Source organism: Trachypithecus francoisi, unplaced genomic scaffold (genome assembly GCF_009764315.1).
Source record: "Trachypithecus francoisi isolate TF-2019V2 unplaced genomic scaffold, Tfra_2.0 Lachesis_group0, whole genome shotgun sequence".
NCBI lineage: Eukaryota > Metazoa > Chordata > Mammalia > Primates > Cercopithecidae > Trachypithecus > Trachypithecus francoisi.
Window position 1 is genome coordinate 28,974,782 of NW_022681453.1, and position 8,095 is coordinate 28,982,876.

The following is an 8,095-nucleotide window of genomic DNA, read 5'->3' on the forward strand; positions in this document are numbered from 1 at the left end:
TTTTCCTTATATTTCAAACAGTCTTTGTTTCATATGTTTTGAGGCTGTTACCACATCAATAAAAATTCAGAACTGCCTTATCTTCATTGTGAAGTCTGTCTTAAAGAAAATATAACCTCCTTGACTGCATTTAATATTTTTATAGCCTTTGATTCTATTTTGTCTAAATATTGCCAAGATTACTTTCTGTTTTATTTTGCTTTTGCCTAATAAATCTTGTCCATCCTATTGTTCTTTCTTTTTTAATCTAATGAGTTACTTTGTTTTAGGTATATTTCTTCTTAGTAACTTACAGTTAGATAATGCTTTTTAACTGAATGTACAGTTGTTGTATTTTAATAGACTAGTTTAATAAACATTTAATAATGAGATTCAGCTTTACACAATGCTTTCACATTTATATTTGTTCTTTTCAATATATAAGGTGCAGGGGGAATGTCATTCCTATGTTATGCATAAGGAAATTCAAAGCCAGATAGGTTAGATGCCTTTCCCAAGGTCATTCAGGTAATACATGGCAGTGGCAAGACTTAACCAAAGGATGATAATACTAAGACAATGGCTTATTACAAATATATAATGTGCCCTTGCTGAACATCAATATTCAGATAGACTATTCTGACAAATTTTATATATATATGTATGTGTGTGTGTATATACATATATATGTATACACACATATATATACACACACACATATATATGTATATTTAGACAGAGTTTCACTCTTACTGCCCTGGCTGGAGTGCAATGGCATGATCTCAGCTCACTGCACCCTCCGCCTCCTGGGTTCAAACAATTCTCCTGCCTCAGCCTCCTGCGCAGCTGAGATTATAGGCACTTGCTACAAGGCCAGGCTAATTTTTGTATTTTTAGTAGAGGTGGGGTTTTACCATATTGGCCAGGCTGGTCTCAAACTCCTGACCCCAGGTGATCCACCCACCTCAGCCACCCAAAGTGCTGGGATTAAAGGCGTAAGCCACCGTGTCCGGTCATGGTCAAATTATCTGATTTTTCTTCCACTGGGGGACTTTACACTATTTATTTTTATTGCCATAAATGATATGTTTGCAACACTGTAATCTTATTTCATGCTTTATGTAGATTATACTTTATTTTTTTTCTTTGTTTTATATACTACTGGCCTTCCTTGTCTGTGGGTTCCACATCCGTGGATTCAACCAACCATGGATTGAAAATACTCAGTGATACGGTTTGGCTCTGTGACCCCACCCAAATCTCATCTTGTAGCTCCCATAATTCCCTTGTGTTGTGGGAGGGACTTGGTGGAAGATAACTGAATAATGGGGGCGTGTCTTTCCCATGCTATTCTCCTGATAGTGAATAAGTCTCACAAGATCTGATGGTTTTAAGAACAAGAGTTTCCCTGCACAAGCTCTCTCTTTTTGCCTGTTGCCATCCACATAAGATGTGACTTGCTACTCCTTGCCTTTCACCTTCTGCCATGATTGTGAGGCCTCCCCAGCCGTGTGGAACTGTAAGTTCAATAAATTCAATAAACCTCTTTCTTCGTAAATTGCCCAGTCTCAGGTATGTCTTTATCAGCAGTATTAAAATGGACTAATACACTCAGGAAAAAAAGAAATGGCATCTATGCTGAATATGTATAGACATTTTTATTATCATTATTCCCTAAACAATACAACTATTTATATAGCATTTATACTGCATTAGGTATTATAAGTAGTCTAGAGATAATTTAAAGTAGTCTGTAGGTTACATGCAAATATTATGCCATTTTATTCCAGGGACTTGAGCATCCACAAATTTTGGTATCTGTGGGGGGCCCTGGAAGCAATCCTTCACAGATACCAAGGGACGACAGTACTTGGTGATTTAGATCAGGCTGCACATTCTTTTCTCTCTCCAGTAGTTTGGAAGTCATGCATCCTACTTTTGTTTCTAACAGTGGTACCTGGTATATCAAAAAGAATATTAATATTTGTTGAACGAATATATTTTTAAACTTTCAAATACTTAGAATATTTGAGTCTACCCCTAGAAAAATGAGAATTTGTCACAAATTTATTTCTGCACCTTGTAAATATGATCCTGGGTTTCTTATTGCTTAGTGTTAAATATTAAGGTATTAAATATTTAACGCTTATTAAAATATTATTTTGTGTGATATATTTTCTCTTTCAAAAGCATAGTTTTATATTTGCATTCAGTATTATAATTAAAGCTACAATCACTTAAATCTACTTTTTGTTAACTTGGTTTAATTATTAAAGATCAGTCACTTCTCTGTTACTGAATTCTTTTGTTATTGTTGTGGCTGTTATTTAGTTTTTATTTCATAATCATAAACTTAACTCTGCAATCCAGCTGGGTATGGAAGGAAACAAGGAAAACATGGAACCCAAAGGGAACCACAGTGAGAGCACAAAGATTCTAGGATCCTGAGAACAAATGGGGTGGAGGATGCTCTCTTGAGCAACAGAAAGAATGGTCTGGTGGTTAAGATAAAACACAAGTCACACTTATTAGAGCTGTCCACAGTCAGCAATGGTGATCTTCTTGCCGGTCTTGCCATTCCCGGACCCAAAGTGCTCCATGGCCTCCACAGTATTCGTGCCTTCAGCACGCTAAAGACCACTTGCTTGCCATCCAACCACTCGGTCTTGGCAGGGCACATGAAAAACTGGGAACTATTTGTGTTGGGTCCAGCATTTGCCATGGGCAAGATGCCAGGACCTGTATGCTTCAGGATGAAGTTCTCCTCATCAAATTTCTCCCCGTAGACGGACTTGCCACCAGTGCCGTATGGCATGTGAAGTCACCACCCTGACATGCAAACCCAGTAATCATTCTGTGAAAGCAGGAACCCTCATAACCAAATCCTTTCTTTCCAGTGCTCAGAGCACGAAAGTTTTCTGCTGTCTTTGGAAGCTTGTCTGCAAAGGAGATGCAGCCCAAGGGCTCGCCATTGACAGCAAGGTCGAAGAACACAGTGGGGTTGACAATAGCTGGTAATACGGGGCTCCCAGCGGCAGCAGCATCTGTGAAGTCTCTGTTACTGAATTCTTAACTTCAGTTCCTCTCTCAGTTACCCGGTCAGTGCTTCCTAAATGTTGGTATGTATAAGAATCTCTTAGAGAGACTGTTAATACACAGATTGCTACAGTTTATCCAGAGTCCTAACTGTTCTAAGCAAATTTTGTATATATTATACCAATATTTTGTACCATATAGTGTGACCAAAAAAAAAAAAAAATCTGATGTTTTGCTCCTTTATAAGGCTGTTTTGTTTGCCTATGTGTGTGAAGGATTTTTTTTACTTTATTCTTTAAAAAATTACCATGCTGAAATGATATAAAACTCTTTTCATTAATGTTGCCTGGAGTACGGAAAGTCCCTTCAATTTTTGTGTTTTGGTATTGGGTTTTGTTTTCTGTTTTTGCTCAGAAGAGCTTTTATTAATCTTTCCTTACTCTTTGTGTTCTAATTGCTTCTGCCTCAAGAACATCTGTGATTCTCAGTTTGGTGCTGGGTGTTCAAGTCTATGATCTCTATCTTCTATATTTTTAATCCTCTCTTTTGTTATTTTAATTTTTATTGCACCTGCTCATTTCAACAGAAATTATCATTTTTTTCCCCTCTTGATTTTTTTTTCTTCTTTTTTTTTTCTTGAGACAGGGTCTCACTCTGTCATCCAGGCTGGAGTGCAACGGCACAGCCACAGCTCACTGCAGCCTCCACCTCCCCAGGCTCAGGTGATCCACCCACCTCAGCCTCCCAAGTAGCTGGGACTGCAGGTGTGTGCCACCATGCCTGGCTAATTTTTGCATTTTTTGTAGTGACTAGGTTTTCATGTTGCCCAGGCTGGTCTGAAACTCCTGGGCTTGAGCAATCTGCCTGTGTTGTCTCCCAAAGTGCTGAGATTACAGGCTTGAGGTATCACACTTGGCCATGAGTTTTTTTTTTTAAGTAGTGCTGTCTTTTCAGCTTCCAACACAGACTTTAATTGTGTTGTGTCATTCTGGTCTTTTTACAATATTTTCTTGACTGATCCATCTCCTTTTCCAAATAACCCTACTTTCTTATAATCTAAACTTATTCTCTCACTTCACTTTCTATTTCCTGATACTATTGAGGATGACAAACTTCTAAAAATCCCTTCGTATTTCTGTGGCATATCATCTTGGGAGATCAACATTTACTCTAAGACTCTGAGATACTGTTCCCTTTTCCTTGTCCATAATGATTTATTTTCATTTTAGTTTATCATGAAAGAGACAGTGTTTGCCAAGAAAGAGATGAAGATTGCCTTTATGTGTCACTTAAACTTAAATCTCTTACAGCTAAATGATATATTGGTTTACAAAACTTACATCCCAATTTCCAGCCTTTAGCAGGTTTTCCACCTACCTGCTAGTACCTGTTGGGATTGGCACAGACTCTTCTTGTATCACTAGCTGCATCTGTGTTATGAAAAACAACAATCCCCAAGGCCCTCGTAGTTTCAGCATAGCTATAGTGCTTTAACTGTGACAGATCCTGACAAATATATTTCCGAAAATATTACTGACCTATTTAGTAAGCAGGATAATGGCCTTCCAAAGGTGTCTACATCCTAATCCCTAAAATCTGTGAATATGTTAGATTACATGGCAAAGGAGAATTAAGGTAGTAGATGAAATTAAGGGTATTAATCGTCTGACCTTAAAACAGGGAGATTATCCTCCAGTACTGGGGTGGGACCAGTGTAATCATCATGGTCATTAAATCTCAAAAAGAGAAGTAGAAGAGTCAAAGCAATGCAATAGGAAAAAGAGTTGACCGGCCATTGCTGATGTTGAAGATGAAAGGGGGCCACAAGCTAAGGAATGCAGGTAGCTTCTGGAAGGCAGGAAGGACAAGAGAAAATCTAGGTAGTACCATTCAGGACATAGGCATGGGCAAGGACTTCATGTCTAAAACACCAAAAGCAACGGCAGCAAAAGCCAAAATTGACAAATGGGATCTAATTAAACTAAAGAGCTTTTGCACAGCAAAAGAAACTACCATCAGAGTGAACAGGCAACCTACAGAATGGGAGAAAATTTTTGCAATCTACTCATCTGACAAAGGGCTAATATCCAGAATCTACAAAGAACTCAAACAAATATACAAGAAAAAAACAAACAACCCCATCAAAAAGTGGGGAAACGATATGAACAGACATTTCTCAAAAGAAGACATCCATACAGCCAACAGACACATGAAAAAATGCTCATCATCACTCGCCATCAGAGAAATGCAAATCAAAACCACAATGAGATACCATCTCACACCAGTTAGAATGGCAATCATTAAGAAGTCAGGAAACAACAGGTGTTGGAGAGGATGTGGAGAAATAGGAACACTTTTACACTGGTGGTGGGATTGTAAACTAGTTCAACCATTATGGAAAACAGTATGGCGATTCCTCAAGGATCTAGAACTAGATGTACCATATGACCCAGCCATCCCACTACTGGGTATATACCCAAAGGATTATAAATTACTCTACTACAAAGACACATGCACACGTATGTTTATTGCGGCACTATTCACAATAGCAAAGACTTGGAATCAACCCAAATGTCCATCTGTGACAGACTGGATTAAGAAAATGTGGCACATATACACCATGGAATACTATGCAGCCATAAAAAAGGATGAGTTTGCGTCCTTTGTAGGGACATGGATGCAGCTGGAAACCATCATTCTTAGCAAACTATCACAAGAAGAGAAAACCAAACACCGCATGTTCTCACTCATAGGTGGGAACTGAACAATGAGATCACTTGGACTCGGGAAGGGGAACATCACACACTGGGGCCTATCATGGGGAGGGGGGAGGAGGGAGGGATTGCATTGGGGAGTTATACATGATATAAATGATGAATTGATGGGTGCTGACGAGTTGATGGGTGCAGCACACCAACATGGCATAAGTATACATATGTAACAAACCTGCACGTTATGCACATGTACCCTAGAACTTAAAGTATAATAATAAAAAAAAAATAAAAAAATAAAAAGAAATAAAAAAATAAAAAGAAATTTTGGAGAACTTAAAAAAATAATAAAAATATTATAAATAAAAAAAAAAAAAAAGAAAACACATTTTCCCTTAGAGACCTCAGAAAGGAATTCAGCCTGGCTAACATCTTAGCCCACTAGTATCCATCCATTTCAGACTTCTGACCTCCCAAACTGTAAAATAATAAATCTATGTCATTTTGGATCTCAAAGTTTGTGTTAATTTATTACAGCAGCCACAGAAAACTAATATATGAACATTTATTTGAGTAACCACTATTTGCATTCTTCACATGCATATGCAAAAGATATCTTCATTAAAAGTGATGCTTCACAAAAGTACTTACATGTATGATAATTCTTGTTCACTTTTCTAATTAGTGTCTGCATGTTTCTGAAGCAGGGGAAAGATAGCAGCCAAATGATTAAAGGCCTTCCCTCTGTTCGGCCACAGCACAAGGGAATCATCTGTTGAAATTGTTCATTCTAGTTCCACCAAACATCTCATTAGTAGAATTCTCTACAGGAATCTAGACTAGCTTGACTATAAAAACAAATTTTTAGTGGCAGTGACTTCTTTTTGACATGTATCTTCTTGAGTAATTTTATAGAAAGTTGACCAGTTATAATAGAGGCTACTACTTCAATATGAATTTAATTTCATTCATTCTTCAATCCCTTCTTGGATAAGGTGCTGATCCTCCTAACTCACTCCTTCATGAGTGAATGCAAACTTAAGAAATTGTACCTTCATAACGTGGGCGTATTTTTCTAACTGTAAAAATGTTTTCTTTAAATAGGCATAACTATGGCCTATCTATTTTAATTTTGTATAGCACTAATTTTCTTTGGGGAAGGAGTCAAAGACAATATTTTTTAAAGTTTCTCTCTATCTAGATAGGATGCTAGTAAAAGCAAGATTTCCATATGTTCTGATATGACCAAGTAGATATTTCTCTACTTACCAGTCTCTGAAAATCCCTGTGTTTACCCAAGATTTAACTCAAGAGGCTAAAGTCGTGGGTAAATATTAAGAGGGAATTGAAAAAGGCATATTAAGTCTAAGGAGTAGACTACACTTTCCTAAAAGAAAAACATAATTGGAGAGTTAACACAGCAGCACCTTCTGCCTTGTCAGTGCTGAAGGCCCTGGGGCAGCCAGTACTCTTCACTAGACCTCATCCTGCAAACTTTCTGTACAGTAGATAAAGGCCCAAAGCACAATATAGTTTAGTGAATAGCATAAACTCATTCTTCTGTAAGTACTATATATTACACCATCAGGCTTCTCACTGGTCCTCCTATAAAAATCATTTTAGGCTTGCACACTGGACACAATTGATCTGGTGGCATAGCTCTTTAGCTAGACCAGCACCGAATAGAAAAAGGCATCCTCTACTATTAGTCTGCAACAGAACCATCACTTCCACCATTGCAAACATCAAACTGTATGAAGACTTTTTATGCCCAGGAGGATTAAGTCAAAACATAGAGGCATCCTCTACTATTCGTCTGCAACAGAAACCAGCATTTTCACCATTGCAAACATCAAACTGGATGAAGACTTTTTATCCCCAGGAGGATTAAGTCAAAACATAGATTGACCTAGGAGAAGAAGCATTAGCCCTTGTCAAATAAGTATAATTACTTGATGACATTGATTAGTAAAGCTGCAAAGAATACTAAGTAAATTAAACCAGTTAATTTGGGAAAGACTAGAAAGGCAATTTGAACACCATAAAAGCATGGGTAAGAAACAGTAAGATGCTGACCTTTACTGTTTTCTCTGGGCATTATCCCGCTGGGCAGAGCTATGTTTAGCCTCCTCAGAAAACCCGATGCTCTCTTTACACTACTAGCCAATGTCAAGCGACATGAAAAAAAAAGAGGAAAGAAAAAGAAAGAAAGAAAGATAAAAAGAAAGAAAGAAAGAAGAAAGAAAAGAAAGAAAAAAAAAAAAAACGAACGAATGAACGAAAGAAAGAAAGAAAGAAAGAAAGAAAACCATTAAAACACTTTAGAAATATATAAAAGACCAGGTGCTGTGGCTCACTCTTATAATCGC

At 37.5% G+C, this 8,095-nt stretch overlaps 1 pseudogene; it reads right to left on the bottom strand.

The window, feature by feature from the left end:
* Positions 1-2,451: 2,451 nt before the first annotated feature.
* LOC117077952 lies at positions 2,452-4,493 on the bottom strand (annotated as a pseudogene).
* Between the last annotated feature and the right edge of the window lie 3,602 nt (positions 4,494-8,095).